The sequence below is a fragment of the Rattus norvegicus genome, chromosome 1 (genome assembly GCF_036323735.1).
Source record: "Rattus norvegicus strain BN/NHsdMcwi chromosome 1, GRCr8, whole genome shotgun sequence".
Taxonomy (NCBI): Eukaryota; Metazoa; Chordata; class Mammalia; order Rodentia; family Muridae; genus Rattus; species Rattus norvegicus.
In genome coordinates, this window is record NC_086019.1 from 239,745,530 (window position 1) to 239,766,409 (window position 20,880).

General features: G+C 42.3%; 1 pseudogene; it reads right to left on the reverse strand.

Annotated features, from left to right (window-relative positions):
• Ciapin1-ps1 (cytokine induced apoptosis inhibitor 1, pseudogene 1) overlaps window positions 1–20,880 on the reverse strand; it is a 41,860-nt pseudogene that overhangs the window by 19,703 nt on the left and 1,277 nt on the right.

Consider the following 20,880-nt stretch of genomic DNA (forward strand, 5'->3'; position numbering starts at 1 on the left):
CTCGGCAGGGTGCTTTAATAGAAGCATCATCAGCCTAAGAATTCAGTGTGTGTGTGTGTGTGTGTGTGTGTGTGTGTGTGTGTGTGTGTGTGTGTGTTTGTACTGATCCTGCAGGTGGGTATACAGTACATGGTTGAACAAAGAGGTGGGGTTTTATGTAAGGCTGAAAGGGGAGGATGTGGGCTAGCTTATCTCAGTAGGAGGTTTCTGTGGGGGAGCAGTTTCAGGCTGATGTCATCAGAGGCAGTGGTTGATAGTTTCTGCATGTGCCAGTTTAGCTAAATGTCAATCCTCCTTAACATCTGTGGACCAGAAGGCCCTGCCATCCCTCAGAAGCCTGCCCCAGGGAAGGCTTTGCCAGTCCGGTGGGTGGGAAGCATTGGGAGTTTGGACGTGGCTGTGCTCATAGCAACAGAACATGCACACTCAGGGGTCATCCCATAAAATGTAGTATTTCCCTTTGTCTTTGTGTTTCACTCGGGTTTTTTGTTGTGGTCGTTGTGGTTGTTTTGAGATAGGGTCTGATATGTAGCTGAGGCTGGCACTGAACTCAGCAAATTCCCTGCCTCTGTCTCTTGAGTACTGAGTTTACAGGCATGAACAAACAGGCCTCCTCACTTGCCTTTATGCTACACACTTTTATTAACATTTCTTTATGGAAGAATTATGAAACCAAGTTGGCAGAAGAAGCCGTTGAGATGTTAGATAATTAGGATAAAGGGTGGAGGTAATTTTAGAGTTCTGGTTTGATGAAACAAACTCACCCCATGTGATAAGACTGGGGATTAAGGTGTTCTGAATCTCTATATATTCAGATTTAATTTTAGAAATTATGATCATGGATTATTCATCAGCCAAATAAAATGATAAATTACCTTCCTCTCCAGTCAACCCTATTACTTCATTTTCCATGGCATGAATTTTAATGTAATTCAGAGCAGCTTTATTCTCAGAGGCATTAACAATCCCTCTTCTTACCAGAGCCAACACCCCCACCAGAATTCTCATCTTTATTATAAACTCCAAACCATCAATAAAAACTAATCAGTAAGGCTGGGTCTGTGTCTCAGAGGCAGAGTACTTGTTTAACACAGAAAAGGCACTGAGCTCAATGCAACCAAAAGAGCAAAACATCAACAAACATTTAGAAGAGGAAAACATGCATGTGGATTTTCAATTAGTCTGTGATCATCAAAAGGAGAAAATAATATCCTGTGCACAGATAAGGCAGGATTGGGTATTTTAAATACGTGACGTTAAAACGGGAAAGATCTTTGCACTTAGAAGGCAAGAAGTCATGTTAACCATTGATGACTTTTTCTTCAAAGAGTTATTTTCTTCTAAGGGAGAAGTGGGCACCTGGACTCAATGAGGGGTGTTGTGAATGCTGGGAAAATTGTGCCAATACGATGCACATCCCTCATGGAAGATTTGAAATCAAAATATGCTGTCCTTCTTATTGGAACTTTTAAGTGCATTTCATGCACTAGTCACTGGGAACTATGCAATGCCCGAGGTGGATTCTGTTAGGCACAGCAGACACAGATGTGAGCAGCGCAGAGGAAGCCTCCTTTGTGGCGTTTACAGTCCAAGGGATGAGATACAATATCGACTCCATACAATGCAAATAGCAACTTGTTCATCCATCTGTTGACAAATACTCATTGAGGTTTTATCACATGTCAGACATTGCTCTAGACATTTTCAATGTAGCGACACCTGAAACTAGTAAGAACTTTTCTCTTCCTTGTATCTACTTGTGACAAGGGCTATGGAGGAAAAATGCAGGTTACCAAGGGAGTTTACACAACACACGCCTTATAGCTAGTCTAAAAACTTCTGAAATACCTTTGAAGTGGGCTGGGAAGCCGACCCTTGTGTAGTTATATGTTTAGTAAAGCCTTCATGTCTGGCTTTGAGTGAAATGTTTCAGCAAAGCCTTTGCTGTGTTTGGGTCAATCAGTAGAGGCTGGGAAATTTGTTTTAAGACTGTTTGAACCTTGAAGAAATGTTGCCTCTCTAGAGAGTCTGTGCTTGGTGCTACACCAGAGCTTGCAGCCGCACTAATCTTGGTTCTAAGCTGCTCCTGGCAAACCTGGAGTTCTTACTTTTGATTATGGCTAACCATGGTCAGAAGGGACTGAGATTTGGGTGGGTCGTCTGCTCTCATGACCAGCAAAGGGCAAGGTAGCTTTGGTACCCGGACCCTTTCCCAATTAACCTTGTAGAATGTTTGTATAAAGTGACTGGAATGGGTATCAGTCTTCCCCGTGAGACTGTACCCCTCTGCTCCTTCAGAAAAGGACGGCTTAGCATCTTGGTGAGCATCTCTCTTGACTGTGGCACCTATGACCAACATCAATCAATACCCTGTGCTTTCTGAGTGCTTTCTAAGTGCCCTTCAGAGTGTGTTCAGGCTGTGCTCAGTTAGAAAGCCTGAGACTGACGAGAGAGGACTTTACTTTTTGGGTGATGACTCTTAACTTTGCATTTTCCTCTAATGTGTATGTAACCTACCATCAGACAAGGGACACTTGGCCACTTTAAACTGTCTATACTTGAACTGGGCCCCATGAGAAAACACATCAATCCTGTATCTTTTCGGGGATAACTTGGCTTGGAGAGACTTCTAGTACTTTCAGAGCAGGTGACAAGAGCTCACTGCACAGACCTTATCACCTGCGAGTGCACAGCCGAAGGTCGCATTTTCAAGTAGCAACTACACTTCCTGGGATGTCTTCAGAAAGACTGCCTGTGTATCTTGATTGTTCTGACTTTCTCCTGTGTTTGTCAGATAAGAAAGCGCTTTTATATTTGTGTAAGTGGGATATATGCCTCGTAATTTATACTCTTAAACAAAATTCAGTGTTTGTATAGGTCAAGGTTGTATAACTTTTTGTATTGAACTCATTAACTTTTGCTTGTTAGGCAAGGCTTTACCTCTGAGATATACACTTCTTCTTACCAATTAATAGACTTAACAAATGACATCGTATGGTGTGTACATAATAATTTAAGGTGACAAGCAAAATTTAAATAACTTCACATTTTTCCCCAATGTGGGCCTGTATTCTCTGGCCATATTCTGTTGGGCCTATAGAACAGAGAAAACTCCATCCCCGACTCATCAGAGAGCAGAGATGAGATAGGGAAGAAAGGAGAGGCACAAGAAACAAGGGAAGCCTCTTATCCTAGCGTCTCGTTCATGTTTCCTACTGAACATGGACGGTCAACACAACAGATAAAACCAGGAATGCCTGCGGATGTGATGCTCATTTTCCTGTAGACGTCTCACGCATGGGCATGGACAGTAAAACAAACCATGTGTTTAGAACGAATACCTATGCTGACCTCGAGCCAGTGCGTCTGTGACCTGGACTTTAACTGTATTAGCAGTCCTTTCTGCCCCCAGGTCTAAGCAATTTACCTCATAAAACCACCTTATAAACTCATCATCTCTTAAAGGTAAGTAAACACATTTTTACTTCATTGTTGAACTTTGGATTTTCAACTTTGCTTAATGCTTATACATGTGTCACTTTTTTTCTTCAGCCTCCCATCACTTTTTCCTTGGGAGGCAAATGCCCCTTATTAAATCTGCACCATATACTATTACTTATCTCGACTTCAAAAACCTCCCTAACTTTGCTTTACTGACTCATCTAAATTTCTTCTCTGGGATGCAGTCAGTCATCTGACTTTGTCTGAGTGGAAGTTAGTAAGCGGTAAATCCCTCAGGATGCCTGTGGCAGAACTGGCTTTCTTTCCCCTCCACCACTGACAAGAGCAGGCTCATATGTGCAAGGAACACACAGGAGTCTTTACAGATGATCTGAGGGAAATTGGAAACTAGTTATAACCTTACTTGTCTTCTAGTCTATCTAGGACACTGCAATACAAATAACAACCACTAGGTGGCGTACAAACATTAGACAGTTCTCACAGTTCTGAGGGCTGAGAAGTCTAAGATCCAGAAGTGCACAGATTAGGTGACTGGCGCTCTCTCCTTCCTCCTAACAGCTTCTTTCTACTCTAGCTTTACATGGCAGAAGATACACGGTGTCTCCTTTGGGTCTTTTCTATAAGAACACTAACCCCGTTTATCCGGGCTCTGTGCCCTGTTCCAATTTCTCAAAGCCATACTTCAATCATCTTGGTTAAAGTTTCAAAGTATGTGCTTAGGAGACAAAACACTCAAAAGCACAGGCCCATGATCGAGTCTTACTCGGGCTGCAAAGTCAATATGTGCTAGATACATTAGTTTGAGTTTGTGTAGAGTGAACATTCAGGAAGGAGTTGTGAACAGAAAATTTATTTTAAGGTAATCCAAAGGGAAAAAAAATCACAGCTGAGAGACTGGAAGGAGGAAATGGGAAAGGGATGTATGGGGGACAGCTGAGCTGGTTGCCATTGTGAGTGACCAGGACTCTCAACAGTGTCTCGTCTCTGTGTGGAACTGCCTGGAACAACCCACGGACAGGAGGCCTGGCGTGCTTGCTCAGTGAGTCTATTTCCTTATTGTCTGTCGTTTTCTAAGGTGTCGACACCCACATAACCTAATGCAAACTTCCAGATTTCAGAAAAAGCCTTGAATAGACGAGAGTGACACCAAGGTGTGTGCTTGAAGTTGGACAGTGCCCTGTGCACAGACTTGGCCACCATTGCTGGGGATCATGTCACAAGGCACGTGCTCGAGGTAGGACAGTGCTGCATGCATGGGCTTGTTCACCACACTGTCATAAAAGCTGACAGCTGTGGATTGTGTCACAACATACCAGAAGAATATGGTGCACTGAGACAGGATCTATGTTTCTCTTTTCCAAGGCATGGAATGCCCTGATTCCTTTTCATGGGACATAGCACACAAATGGGCCATTTTTAAAAGTCCTGTTTAATGGACATTTGAGGATGTGCTACAAATGAAGAGACAGACCAACTTTTTAAACACTAACTTTTTAATATTTTTAAACATTTTGTAAGAATATAAAACACTCTGAGAGGACCAATTTGACTATAATATTCTGATTGTTCTGTGGGTGCTCTCTCCGGCTCTTAGAGGAAGATAACCATTAAGAAAACTAGAATAGTGCATTAAGCTTGACGGTGGTGATGGCTTCACTGACCACTTATGTGCCAGGTACTGTTCTGAACTCCTGACATGTCCTAATGCAGGCATGAGGCATCGGTTCTGAGAATATCTGAGTCTGAGGGGAGCCTGGAGTGGCATCTAGTGATCGCCCGGAACAGTAGTTGGCTGAGCTGAACGGATCCTGGAGCTTCATGCAGAGAGAATACACATCCTGCTTGCTGCTTGCAGTCTGGGGATGGCAGAGTAACTCACTACTCCTGTCTCACCTGACTGGACTGAGAGAAGAGCCAGAACAGAGCACGGTCTTGGCGTGCCTCACTTGGGATCTCTCAGTATCCGAAAGGAGAATACCTCAACGTCAATTCTCACGGACAGCCCTAACAAGGAGGGAACTTGTATCCATTTAGAAGGACATAACAACTTCAAACAGAGCTCTCAGATGATGACTCTGGTAGTAAAGGAAAAACGCAGGACACAGAAGAGCACATTAATTGAAAAGTGATGAGAGTGTTCAAGTATATAGAGTTGGAAGCATAAAACAATTCCAGAAACTTAAAACTTGTGGGCTTTTTAAAGGTTCTACATTTAATTACTGGGCAAACCACACCCCCAGTTTAGACATGACCAAGTCTCCAGGTTGACAATGTTGAGCTCCATTGGTAGGACTGACTGATGACCATGATTCATTTAAACCTTCAGTCTTGCCTCAGTGTGAACCCTTTCAGACCTAGCTTCTTTCTCCTCCAGTGCCTTTTCTTGGATGTGTTCCTGATTTTATTACCAGTTTTCCTTGGAATCCACTGAGAAATGGGATGATTTTGCCTTTATTTCTTGGTCAGGAATCACTTGATTCTGAAAGTCTTATGAGATGGCATGGCTAGAATCAGGTATAGGGCACAGGATGGCAGGGCAAAGGAGAAGAGGACCAGAATCTTAAAACCTAATTTCAAATTTCAAAACAGAGTAGAAAAGTTGAAGTAAAAACAACAAAGTGGGAAATTAATTATCTAAAAGACCAATGAAGAAAATACCTTAGTACATAGCCATAATAAAAAAAAAACAATGACTGAAAAGTTACCAAACAAGAAGGGTAGATTAGCAGAATTCATGTGCTTGTTTATATACATACAGACATTTAAAATTAGGATCCACATTTGAGAAAACCATGTGATCTTTGTCTGAGACAGAAAAGTCAAAGAATAAAAACATATAGACCCAGTAAACAGAAGCAGGAAGTAGGCAGGAGTAGCCATTATTATACTTGACAAAGTAGACTTCAGTAAAATGAAGAAGAGGAAATAAAGAAGGCCAGTACATTTAATAAAGGGAAGAGTTCATCAATAACATATAACAATGAATAAATAGTGATAGATAGATAGATAGATAGATAGATAGATAGATAGATAGATAGATAGAATAACAGTGAGTGGCTTACATAACTGATTCCTCAAAAAAAAAAAAAAAAAAAAAAAAACAGAAGTCAATTTTCCAGACAAAAATTTAGCAAAAAACTTGCGACTTCAACTGCACGATAAATCAAATGGGTTTAACAGACGTCAACAGAATACTGCACCCAAAGGCTTTAGGACAAATATTCTACTCAGCAGACCACGCAACTATCTCCAGAGGAGACTGCATTCTGGGCCGCAGGGGAAGTCTTTTTTGCTGTTTGGGATAGGATCTCACACACCTCGGCTGGCACTGAACTCCTAATCCTTTTAGTGAGCCTCCTAAGGGCTGAGGTGTGTGCCTCCTTGCCTAGCCAGTTTGGGAGTTTTGAACTAGGCTTTTGACAGTTCCCTCATGAGGACCCTTTCTCTTCTTTCAGTCTCTCATCAATGGGCTTCCTTCCCCACCGTATAGCTTAGGGCTACTATAGTAGCACGGAAGGCACTAGAGACAGGAAAAAGATTCCTGCTATAGTGAAGAATAGGAAAAGAGTCGTTTGCTCACTGTACTGTAAAAGGCGTCGGGATGGGTACTAACTAGAGTACTGTCTGTGCAAGTCTGAAACCATAAACCGGGATTGAAATAGTTTCCTGTGTACTTACTATCAGAAATGGAAGAAAACTAGAACAGCAAGAGAAGCTCTATGAACACATTAATAGAGAGCAATAGATTCTGAGATGACTGCCGAGCCACTGAGAAAATAATGGGAAATTATAAAGCCTTCTAGAGTGGAATAAAAAGGAAAACAACTTACCACAACTTTGGGGATCAGATCTAACAGGGGAGTGCAGAGGCTTGAGGCCCAACATCAACAGGCATGTCTAACTGACTGGCAAACCTCCTGGTCTTAGCAACACAACAAGAAGTCAAATCCCAAACGACTAAAGAAAGAAACAAACTATGCAAAGACCTTTTTAAAAAGTCAAGGCAGAAATCAATGGCAAGGAAACGGAAAGAACAATACAAAGAAATCAGTCAACGAAGCAATGGCTCTTTGATAAGATAAACGGGATTAACAAATCCAAGACAAACAGAGAGAATCCCAACTAACAAAATTCATGATGAAACGGACAATAAATATTATTGATATGTAGGGGATCATCAAGGAATACTTTGAGAACCATAATCCCATAACTGAGAAAATATAGGTGAAATGGCAACATGTCTGCACCTGTATCACCAACCAATATTAAAGCTTTGGTTAGAAACAACATCAACAGATCTATAATAGGCAACGAGATTGAATCTCCCAAGCAGAAAGTGTCCAGGATGGTATGGAATCACTGCTTTGTTCTACCACAGCTTTAAAGATGAGCTGGCCCCAATGTTCCCCATGTTTCATAGATCAGAGGGCAAGTGACACCACCAACTCACCTGTGACCCCAGTGCAGTAACTCAGATGCTGCTCTGGTTTGCTTTCCTTTGCTGTGATAAAGCACTCATTTCAGCTTACAGATTTAAGTCCATCCCTGGAGGCCAGGGAGGAACTGAAGACAGGAACCAACAGGCAGGAACTGAAGCAGAAGCCACAGAAAAACACTGATTACTGGCTAGCTCTCTTTGGCTTGCTCAGGCAGCTTTCTCGAACCACCCAGGACTGCCTGCCCAGGACCGTGGGAAAAAAATCCTAAAATTTATATGGAAGCACACAAGACTCTGAATGGGTATAGTAATCCTAAAAACCAAAAAGCAGTCCTGGAGATACTACAGAATCTGATTTAAACTACAGTAAAGAGCCATACTAACAGAAGGAGCACGGTACGAACCAGACAAATCGCAGTGTGATGTATCTACAGGACCTAGAAATTAGTTCATATAACCAAAGCAACCTAACCTTGGACAAAGAACAAACTATACTGGGAAAATCGGATAGATAGCCACATGTAAAGGAATGAAGCTAGGCCTCTATTTCTCAGTCTGAAAACAAAACAAAATAGGTTAAAGACATAAAGACTTAAAAGTTTAGTTTAGAGGACAACACTTCAAGATACAGGCAATAGCTCAAGAAATAATAGCAGGACTTGACAGATGGTACTGCATGAAATTAACATACCTCTACACAGCAAAGCAAAAAGAAAAAATAATCCAGTCGAAGAGGCAATATATAAACATAGAGAACATCTTTGTCATATGTTGGGAGCGATGCCCTTGAAGCCCTCCATTATTAATGTTATTATTATGATTAGTATTAAGTATGACTGGGTTCATGGAAAATCCCCAGCCAGCTGCAGAAGACTAATACAAATCTGGTGGTCAAGAAAAATAATAATATGATAAAATTCTCCTGCTGACTAATAGATATGACAAACCTGTGACTTTTCTGACATCCTGTCAACATAAGCCGATTCCCTGACCACATGAATATTGTGTCCTTGGCCTGTATAAAGGTTTCACACTTCCCCCTCCCTCTGTTACCCCTGTTATGGTATAAATTCAGCCCTGTGGAAGAATAAAAGTTGTCACCTTGATCAGACTCTTGTCTTGGCGTCCTTCTTCGCGTCCCTTGTCCCCCATTCTCTTCCAGGTAACCCTCAGACACCCTTTGTTTACAGTTATACATTTGACAGGGAATTAAATCTAGAACTTATAAAGGACTCAAAAGATTAGATGGGAAATATCTGGGCTGTAAAAGATGGCTCAGTGGTTGAGCATGGACTCCTCTTCCAGAGCCCTGGGCATGAGCCTCAGATCATACACGATAGCTCAGGACCAGGGTATCCAACGGTTTCTTCTGGCTCTGTGGGCACCAAACATGCAGACAATGCGTGTGTGTGTGTGTGTGTGTGTGTGTGTGTGTGTGTGTGTGTGTGTATCCAGACAAAGCACCCATATACAAAAACAAGAAATTTTAATTTAAATGTGAAAAAGCAAACCATCTGTTCAGTAGATGGACAAATGAATTGCATAGGCAAAAGAAAAAAAATACAATTAGGTGGCAAACATGAAGAATGTCCAACATCTTTAGCCACCAGAGAAATGCAAGCTTCATCGTCGCTGAGATTCTATCTTACCTTCTGTCACTGTCAAGCAAACAGATGACAGGTAGTGAATGCTGAGCAAAGGTAACAGTTATACACCGAGGGTAGAAATATAAATGGTCCCAGCCACTGCGGAAGTCAGCTGGAGGTTCCTCAAAACTACTAAAACTAGGACTCCCATGGGGTCCGGACTGCCCACTCTTGGGGCCCTGGAGGCAGCAAACATCTGAGATACCTGGGCGTCCATGTTTATTGCAGTGGGTCATGACTGGAATCGGCCTCAGCTGCGTCCCACCAGGTTGCGTAACTTATTATAGGGAACATGGGCCAGGCTTGTGGAAACTCACAAACTAAAGTTGATTCAAGAAGAAAGCAATCCTAACAGACCAGTTTCAAGAATGGAGACTGAATCTCAATCAAAAACTGCCCCACACACATCTACCACAAGGTGACTTCATTGGTGACTTCCATCAATCATTTACAGAAAATCAGCACTTTGCCTCCACAAACACATGCTGCTCACAGCGTTCTCACTTTATGTGGTTTGTTAGCTCATTGTTGAAACCAGCATGACCCCACGGACAAAGAGGAACAAGTACATTAAAACTATGGACCAACAGCCCTTGGGAATTAAGTGCAAACATTCTCATCAAGAGACTAGGAAGTAAGACTTAGCACCACAGGAAAAAGAGTGTGTACTGTTGTTATTCACTGAACTTTAAGGAAGACTTTTAAGAGCGGTTGATACATTAAAAAATCCTAATACACCACATTGTTGAAAAGGATTTTTTTTAAGTCATAACAAGATGAGCATTCATTTTTGGTTGTTTTGGATCTCACTACTAGCCTTGGTTGGCCTGAAACTCATAATGTAGACAAGGCTGGCCCTTGGGCTCATAGAAATCTTCCTGCCTCTGCTTCCTGAGTATTGGGATTAAAGGCCTTATGTGTTACAAGGCCTGGTGTGACAACTTAATTTGAAGTGAGGAAAAGTGTAAACAGATATTCTCTGAGAATGAGGTGAAAAGATGCTAATCGAAACCCCAAAGAGGCAACACTTTGTTAGGAAGAGAAAAACAGAAGTCACCAGTGCTAATGACACTCAGCCAGCCTGAAGGTTGGTGCGTTACTGTATAAAGCAGCACCTTCAGTGTGAAGTACACTTGGCCATTTCTTAAGAAGTAAAATACAGAATTACCTTATCACCAATAATTCCTTCCATAGGCTACACTTCCAAAGAATTGAAAGCAGTGGCTGGAACAGAGGCTTGTATTCAAATGTCCATAGCCACACTATTCACAGTGTCTGAAAGGAGAAGCATCCAAGTGTATCCATCAACAGAGAAACGAACAGACATATGCAAGGAACACTACTCAGCTATAAAAAGAATGAGGAATGCTGTGGCACACAGATTAACTGCAAACACTGTGCCTGGTGCAGTAGCCCGGGCACAGGAGGATAGGGTACCACAGGGTACCACTTATACCAAATGCCTACAAGAGGCAACTTGGCAGAGGTAAGATCACATTAGGCCTGGGGCTGGGGAGAGGAGGCTCAGATGAGAGGTGACCAGCATTCTGGAATTAAGGCCTTCCTGACTCTCAATGCTTAGAATATCGGCCACAGTGGAGTTTCTGCCCTTAGACCAAATCCAGGGGATAAAGTATCTGTTCTTGACCTGTGCAGTAACTTGTGTTCTCAGGATTAAACAAAACGTTAGATAAAGCATTGGACAGCTTCATGGCTGTTGCAGATAATGCCGTGGTGCAGACTAGAGGCATCTTGTCAGGAAGACAAGGTGGCAAGCAGGAGATAAATACACGCTCAGGTTAGCTGTTGCCAAGAGCTATAAACAAGATCGTAGTTCCCTATCCTGGGCATGGGAATAACATCTTTACGAAGAAACCAAAGGCTAAACACACGTGTATTAAAACAAACAAACAAAAAAACAAAAATACAAAAAAAAAGTGTATTAAAACAACACCCCTCATTACTTCATTTATTCAAGGTCTTGCTGTGTGGTTACAGGGAGATTCTAAAACTCAAAATAGCTGCGGGCAAAGATGGGAGGGCAGATTTCCAGTCATCCAGTTTCTGCCGGCTCTTTCTGAGAAGCTTCAGCTGCTCCCTTCCTGACTCGGGTTTGGGGATTTAGAAACTAATAACCGAAGCCTTCAGGAAAAGGGCGGCTTCTTTCTGTCCTGTTCAGGGAAGAAAGGGAGAGTGCTGAACAGAGGGCCAGCACCAACGGTTATTGTCCACGACCTGGAACTCGCTGGGATTACAGTGTTCTGGTGCCCTTATCATTTCTTTTATGGAGATCTACTTTACTTCCATAATAAAACATTAGATTATACCTAAGGATAGAAACAATAAAAAGAACGTGTTTCAAAGGGAAATTGCTTTTCTAATTTTTTTCAGTCTGTCAAGCCTGTCTGCTGTTGGGCAGTATTCTTAAACTGTTGTAAAACATTTGCAAGTTGGCTAAAGGTTAATGTCTCCAGTCACTACGGTCTTTGAAAGCTCTCCTGGACATCACGTGTAGTATGAGGCAATGGACGTCTATGGAACATCTGCTTTAAGGCTTGGGTGCTGGGTGTCTGGTCTCTCTGGTTCCTTGCATCATCCTCTTTCCCTTTAACGTCAGCAATGTCTTTCTGAAAATGGTTTCTTCCACTTGGAACAGTGCTCTCCATCTAGCCCTGTGCATTTTCTTGCGAATGTCAGTTTCATTCTTTGTTCTGTTTAATATTTATCAACAGTTTTTGTATCAATTATAACATTCTCTTTTTTTGTTGTACTTGTTTTGTTTTGTTTTTCAGAGAGAGGGTTTCTCTGTGTAGCCCTGGCTGTCCTGTAGACTAGACTGGCCTTGAACTCAGAGTTCCACCTGCCTCTGCCTCCTGAGTGCTGGGATTAAAGGCAAGGGTCACAGTTACAGTGTTCTTATAAAGACATGTAAACCACAAGCAGTTATTAAGGAAACCATCTTGATCAAATATTAAGGAATTTTCCAAATTGGATTTCTACAAGGCTCAAAGGCAGCTCAGCAGTTTAGAGCAGTCGTTGCCCTTGAGGAGGCCTTGGGATTGATTCCCAGCACCCACATGGTTACAACCATCTGCAACTCCAGTTCCAGAGGATTCAACACCCTCTCCTGACCTCAGCAGGCATCAGGCACGCACGTGGTGCACCTACATACGTGCTGGAAAAACATTTATACCCATAAGATAGATAAATCTTTTTATCTATCTTATGGGTATAAATCGAGAGAGAGAGGGAGAGAGAGAGAGAGAGAGAGAGAGAGAGAGAGAGAGAGAGAGAACACGACACTATCAGAGAGTGCTTAGATATTTACAGAAGAAGTGAAATCAGCTTTCTCACCTCAGGCCATCTTGTTATCAAACTGAGGAAAAGAATTGCAGCTAGAATCTTCCACTGTGCCATAACCACTGATCTCTCACTTGAGAGAAGAGCATGGGTATTACTGCAAAGTGCCTTCCGCAATCCTCACGTGAGGCATGGCCCCCAGTCGATTGCTGTCCTAAGGATCTGGGCTGAAAGGGTGCCTTCTGTTTGATTTTCATTTCTATCTCCTGCTTAGCTTTCACGGTTCTCCTTGCCTACAAAGGTGTCCTAACCCAGCTCATCTTCATTAGACGTCTCATTTTATCCACCTGCCTTCTAATCTTCCCTCTACCTCCCACACACAAGAGACCCAAGATTATACACAGCCCGGAGGAAGTAGGGTTAGAATGTAACCGTCTGTGATTCCTGTTGCCCTTAATAAATGACTTCAGAAAAATCAAACAACACTTGAGAGGGCATCCAGCAGGAAAGAAGGGAGAAGAGAAATAAGGAAAAGAAACACAGGGATGTTCCAATTCCTCTGATTACATTCTGGAACTGACGTAATGATATTTGTTGGTAAGTTTAGGAGAGGCCTGCGAAGGCTGTTTTTACATTCACAGCATCTTACTAATGTTGTTCTGTAACATCGTGAGACAGGTGAGAATAGAAAATGAGTTAATCAAACTGTATACAAAAATCCCAATGTTTCCATACTTTAGCTTCCCACACTCCTGTATTAGGGTTTCTTTTGCTGTGACAAAACATCATGACCAAAAAGCAAGTCGGGGAGGAAACGGTTTATTCGGCTTACACTTCCAGATCATAGTCCAGGAAATTAGGACGGGAACTCAAGCAGGGCTGGAACCTGGTGGCAGGAGCTGACGCAGAGGCCACGCAGGCGTGCTGCTTACTGGCTTGCTTCCCACAGCTTGCTCAGCCTTCTAATAGAACTACCAGCCCAGAGTTGGCCCCACCCACCATGGTCTGGGCCCTCCCCCGTTGATCACTAACTGGAAAAATGCCTTACAGATGGATCTCATGGAGGCATTTCCTCAACTGAGACTCCTTCCTGTGATGACTGTAGCCCAAGTGACAATGACACACAAACCCAGCCAGCACACTGCCCACTTCTCTTTTCATTAATCATTCACACCCTTACCTAACACACAAATAATCCACCCACCCTTTCACCAAAGAATTGCTGAGACGCTACCAAGGCAGAGTGAATGTCTTTTGGGTTTTTTTTTTTTTTTTCTTTTTTTCGGAGCTGGGGACCGAACCCAGGGCTTTGCACTTGCTAGGCAAGCGCTCTACCGCTGAACTAAATCCCCAACCACCAGAGTGAATGTCTTTTACCAGCCTCCTGTACCTAGGGAATGAGTGAACTTTTAGCAGCCCTGCCTTAGCTCTTACAGTACAGAACCAGACGAGAGAGTCCGGGAAGACAGAAAAGGTAACGCAGGGGAGCAAAGGATATCGTTTGTGGAGACATTATATTTGCTTTCACAGACAGGGATGTGTCCTGTCCAATAAGGTGGCTGTGACAATGTGTGTCAGTACACAGGGATCTTTATTGCCTTCTGGCTTAGGTACTGTTTAACATTCAATATCTACTAATATACCAAAACCAGAAAACCAACTCGATGTGAGCAGAATTCCTTCCTACTACAGTAAACAATGAAAACAAAGCTAAAGTGACCATGGAGTTTATAGAAACTGACATTCTCAGACGAGGTAAAGAAAAACCTGTCTTCCTGATTGACAGCTAACAGGATAGAAGAACCACTATCCAAATGACAAGTGGACATCAAGCAACTGTGCTAATGTCCCATGGCTTGAAAGGACTGTGTATCTTGGAAAACTAACCCTTCAGATGGAGGATACTAGTATAATCGTGACTATCTATTTTGTTTTAGGTTTTTCTTTTTATAGCAGGGTTTGGAGGCTCCTTATTTATCTCTGTGATGTGATACCAATTTATTTTAGGTAGAGAAGACTTCGGGAGGAAATTACATTGCCAAGCAGCAATGTTAACATACACAGAACATCAACAGAAAAGGACTGGCAAATGTGTAACAACTGTCTCACCTGCTCAATGGCAAGTAAAAAAATGATATACGAGGGGTTGGCGATTTAGCTCAGTGGTAGAGCGCTTGCCTAGCAAGCACAAGGCCCTGAGTTCGGTCCTCAGCTCTGGAAAAACAAAAACAAAAACGATTTATGAAATGTTAGTGACTTAAATGTATCAGAATGTTGGTCTGTGTATAATTTAGAACCAAGAAAATTATTAACAACAATATCTTGGGACTAGTCAGGACACTGGGAATACAGCTTTGTCAATGCAAAAGAGAATATAATTAGCATGTCCTCTCCGTGTGTGTACATAGTTTAGGGAAATTCTCTACATCAGCTAAAGCACAGTTCTAACTAATTCAGTGTACCTCTGGGGTACAGGAGAACAAACTGCGGCTAATGTTTTTCAGCAAAGGTATCTTAGGGCTGTAGCACTGGTCACCAGAACAGCCTGTATGGTCAGGGCTGAAGGAAATGCTATCGACACATGGCTCGCTCTAGCTGTGGTACTGTGGTGAATAGTGTGTAGACATTAAATCAAGCGCTGGGAAACGCAGGAAGGGGAGTGATACAACTGGCGGGCAGCAAGATAGCTGAGCAGTGTCTTTTCTGGCAACGGCATAAAGTCGGTTGCTTAATGCAGCTGTGAGATAACAGATAGCTATGAGAAGATGCCCATCTGTTGGTTTCCTTCACCAGGCGAGGAGTAGAAATAAGAAACTTTTACATTCTGCCCAGTAGAAATAACTGATAACAGTGTGGATATAGGACCCCCACACACAACTTTGTTAACTGTCCCACTTAACTCTCTGTCTCATGACATAGGTGCTGTGCCTATGTGTATATATGTGTGTGTATATGTGTGTGTGTGTGTGTGTGTGTGTGTACGTATGTATGTATGTATGTGTACCACTTTAATAGATAAAAGAGAAAAGAAGAGTTTAACTTACTTAAGATCTCATGGAAAGTAATAAAGTTTGAGTTTGAAATAACCTACCATCAGATACCTATGTATTACAGTCCCTTAATAAGCATAGCACCCAACTTGAGAGCCACCACATGGGAGAGAGCCAACCTCTGACACCATTAAGGATTCTCTATTGTGCTTGCAGACATAAGCCTTCCTTAACTGTCCTCTGAGAAGCTTTCTCCAGTAGCTGATGGAAACAGATATCCACACCCAAGCATTAGGGAGTCTTGTGGAAGAGTTGGGGAAAGGATTGAAGGAGCCAGAGTAGTCAGGGACACCACAAGAAGACCCACAAGCCAACTAGCCTGGGACCATTGGTTAGTTGAACCTCCACAGAGAGTGAACCACCAACCAAAGATCATGAAGTGACTAAACCTAGGCCCTCTACACATTTGCAGCAGATGTGCAGCATGCTCTCCTAACAATTGGAGCTGGGGACAGCCTCTGACTGGAACTCTGTTGCCTGCTTGTGGATCCCTTTCCCTTAGCTGGGCTGCTTTGTCAGGCCTCATCGAGAAAGGATGCCCCTTAGTCCTGATGTGACTTGCCTTGCCAGGGTGGTTGGTTTGGGGCAGGGGAGGGAGCAATAGAGGAAGAGGGTGGGAGGACAGGACTCTGAGGAGAGGAGGGAAGGGGGCTGTGATTGGGATGTAAAGCAAAATTAGTTGACTAATTAACTCATGAAAGAAGAAAGCAAATGGCTATCACTAAGATACAATATGTGGTACTATGTAACGTTCCAATTGCAGCCTACTCCTTGGTATAGTGGGTTGAAAAAGTTCACCTTCAGGACTAATGCACAGCACTAAGTTAAGCTTTCCTCGCACTCTGCATTGTAGCAGCTAGTTTTCACTTATGGCTAACATAATACAATTACTACAAGTCCAAGTCTTCTAGTCTTAGATTCTCAGAGCTGACCAATCAACTTTTGTTTTCCCCCATTTCTTTTAGTTACAAATCCTTTCCCACTCTTTTGTTTCTGTCAATTACACATTCAAGCCAGTCAAGTTCAATGTTCCAGTTACATATTCCAAGCCTCCACTCCCGTCTCTCTCTGTCAGAGAATCTTGCCTCCAATGTTACTGAAGCAACTGGCCACAAGGTGTGGGTCCCTTGAACTCCCTACTCTACAATGCCTACACCTTTGGACACCCACCCATCTCTCCCAGCTTCACCGAGGAGATGAGTTTTCTCCTGGTGCAAGTGGAGGGTTCCATTCCCCTCCATCTCTTCTGGCTTGGCACACTGCTTTCCACTGTCTCTTGTTATGGCCGATTGGTCAGCGTACTGCTGTGGCTTCCACAGCCTCCTAGGAAGGGGAATGACTCACTTATGATCTCACAGAGGGCAGCCATGCTTCGTACCAAGTGTACTCTACCTGATTACAGATCAGATGAGGGACAGCCAACTCACACCCTGGTCAGAGGATTATGTCCTGGCCTGACAAAGCTTAGCAGAGTTCCTCATCCTACCAAGTCTCACTGCGCTAAGAACTAACAGCCTACTATATGAGACATGGGTGTGTTTTTATTATTAACAACCATCTCTGTGACCTAGCTTGTGGAAAGGTCATTTAATGTTCAGTGTAAATAAATAAATACATGCTATATAATTGCTGGAAAGCTCAGGGTAGGAATAACAACCTCAAACATTACTACTAATAAAACAAACTTATAGTACCCACTTGCATGGGTTCAAATATCTCTGTCAAAAACCCCACAGTGTAGCTTCTAAGGTTCCCAAGTTTTCAGATAAGGAAGCAAATGCCTAGAGAGTTCAGATAACTTATCAATGTCCTGTGTCAGTGAGTCACAGAGTTTGGACTCTGCATCTGAACTTGTGGATTCTGTGTCCTCTTTAGAAGTTATCTAGCCTTTCCCTTCTCAAAAAGGCCATGGCTCACTTTAACCCTTGTCAGATTAACAAAACATCAAAAGGATGGGGATTGGCTTCCCCTAAGTATATGAATAGAGTAAACAGAGTAAATGTAACAGGTATCCAGGAGGAAAATAATATTCAGTTAGGAACAACTTTAGTGTACATTTGTGCATATCGTAGGTTTTATATGTAGTCATAGCTGGGTCACTAAAGATTGCTTAATTAGGAAAGTTGAATGGTGGCTTTGGAAGACTTGGTGGCTACTGAGGATGCAAAAGTTGAGCATGCAGAGTAAGTGAGCATTTCTTTCCAAGGTGATCACTGTTGAACAGATGTGTTAGACAAACCTGTTTTCCCTGGTACAAACACCTGATGGGTGGGCATCAAGCAACACCTGGCAGAGGATTAATATCCTGAATATCCAAAGAACTCAAAAAACTAAACAAGAAAACAACTGAATCCAAAAAATGGCTAGGATACTCTATGGCTCTTGTGAGGAGCATGATCAGCCCAAGTAGCATAACTTCATGTAAGATATTTACATGTATATACACGTGTATTATATATAAATTGCATATAATTTTAGGTAGATGGGAAATAATATGACTCCTGGAGATTTATGAAACATCCTTAATTGTATTTGTTCTTTCTTCACCCCCTCCTCTTGACTTCTCTCCCCCTCCCCTATAGAAGCCCCATTTTCAGATTTTTGTTTCCCATTTCCTGTTTCTGTTTCAATTTCCTGTATCCTGCTACCTCTGACACCTAGAAACAGGCATGGGAAATCTCCATTTGAGTTGTTGGTCAGTGTAGTCCAAGTGACCTCCAAAATAATATAGGCTATTGCTGTTACCCTTGGTTGGTTCTCAGAGTTGAAGACACTACACACTTTGAATACAAGACTCAGAAGACTTCTTCTGTCTAGCTTCCACAGTCCAGTAAGTACTATTTAAGACGCCAATAGAAGGATGCAATAAATGATTCTATCCAGCTGTGATGCCTATGAAACAACACTTACCCGGCTTGGCAAGCTATCCTTATAGGTGCAGTAGTGGAACTAATATCTTGGTGATAGCCCTAGCTATCTAACTGGGCTTAAGACACACTCAACAAGGAGAGAAACATGCCTGGTAATAGAAACCTAGCCAAGAACTCTACTTGGGGCTAGCAAAGAGGTCATGGAACTTAGAGGGAAACCCACTACCATTACTTCACTAGACCTAGCTAATTCCTAATAATTCCCAACTGCACTCTAAAACTTACACCCATAGATAAAGTGTAGCTTTCACCCCTACATAAAAGAAGCTCCGCTTTGCAGCAAAGAGAGACCATTACAGAAAACTACAACTGGTCGTAGTTCCGAGATCAACTGATCAAGGGGAGTCCCAAAGGATCAATCTCTGTACCTAAAGCTCGGAGAGTGTTGCAGAAGAGGTGAACAGAAAGACTGTTAGGAGACAGATGGCCAGGAAGACTGCAGTGAGGCTCTGTATCCCAGAAATAGCAGAAGGCTACACCTATGATACTCGACAATATGGCTGCCTGAACAGTGACAATACCGATAAGCATGCGAACACAGAAGGAGATCTAGAGTCTCATCCCTAGACAAAGCAACCAATGACTGCTGAGTCAGTCTCCTTGCGTTGAGCCCTGTCCCACCCCAATTGTTTATTAATACAAAAAATTGTCTGCCTGAAATCATATATACACAAGCAACACTAAGTGGACTCAACAGGTTGTGTTTATATATTTATGCACATATATGTGTGTATATATGCTAATATATATATTTTTTCAAAGAAAAAGAGGCCATACATTTTATAGGGTCTTATAGAAGAATTGGGAGGAGTTGGAGGAGGAAAGGGGGAAGTGATATAATTATATTCTAATTAAAAATGGGGGTGGGAAGGCCAAGCAAGGGTCCTCAAAAGAAATAAAAATGGCCAATGAATATTTCCAAAAGTCTTCAACATCCTTGGTGACCAGAGAATGCAAATGAAAACTACTTTGAGATTCCATGCAAGTATGACTATCAAGGAAATAAATGACAAGAAATGCTAGCCAGAGTGAAGGAAAAAAAAAGGGGGATCCCTGTTAGGATTGGCTGGAATGTAAACTGGTGTAGCCGTTATACGAGTCAGCATTTCTCAAAAAGCTGCAGAACAGAACCACTGTATATCGCAGCTATGCCACTCAGGTATACACCCAGAGGGGTCTCCATCCTACCACAGAGACACTTCCTCAGCCATTCTTATTGCAGCTCTAGTCACAACCACAAGGACATGAAATCACCCTAGATGTCCATCAACTGATGAATAGCAACAGTACATATACACTGTGGGATTTTACTCACCCATGTAGAAAACTGCAATTTTCAGAAAAACTGCTACAACTGGAAAACATTTAGGTAACCCAGGCTTTAAAAAAAAAAGCAGGGGCTGGGGACTTAGCTCAGTGGTAGAGCGCTTACCTAGGAAGCGCAAGGCCCTGGGTTCGGTCCCCAGCTCCGAAAAAAAGAACCAAAAAAAAAAAAAAAAAAAAAAAAAAAAAAAAAAAAAAAAGCAAACACCCCACATTCTCTCTCATGCTTGGATTTTAGTTTCTGAATTTTAGTGTGTGTGTGTGTGTGTGTGTGTGTGTGTGTGTGTGTGTGTGTGACACTAGGAAACTAAAAGGGGGCCCAGGAGGAACAAAGGACACTTTATAAGGGTGAGGAGTAGGTAAGGTTCTAGAACAAGTTGAATATGGATTGAGGGACGCTGGAAAATGGTGTAAGTGGGGTATCCAAGCTGGGAGATGAAGAAAGGACAGGGCGAGAGGAGGTACAGACAAAACTAAGTATGTAGGAAAATGCCACAAGGAAGCCTACTGCTTTGTAAAAACTATCAAATTACAACAATTGGAAAAAAATGTATCATTGAAAAAAAAATAACTTAACAAGCACTTTAGCCTATAAAGTGTAAGGCTTAAAATTCAATAACTACTAATTTAAGTAGCCTTCTATGAAAAGTAAGGCTGACTGTGAATTTTTAGTCATTTAAGATTACAAAATGACATAACAAAAAATTAAAAAACACTTGTCTTAGAATCCC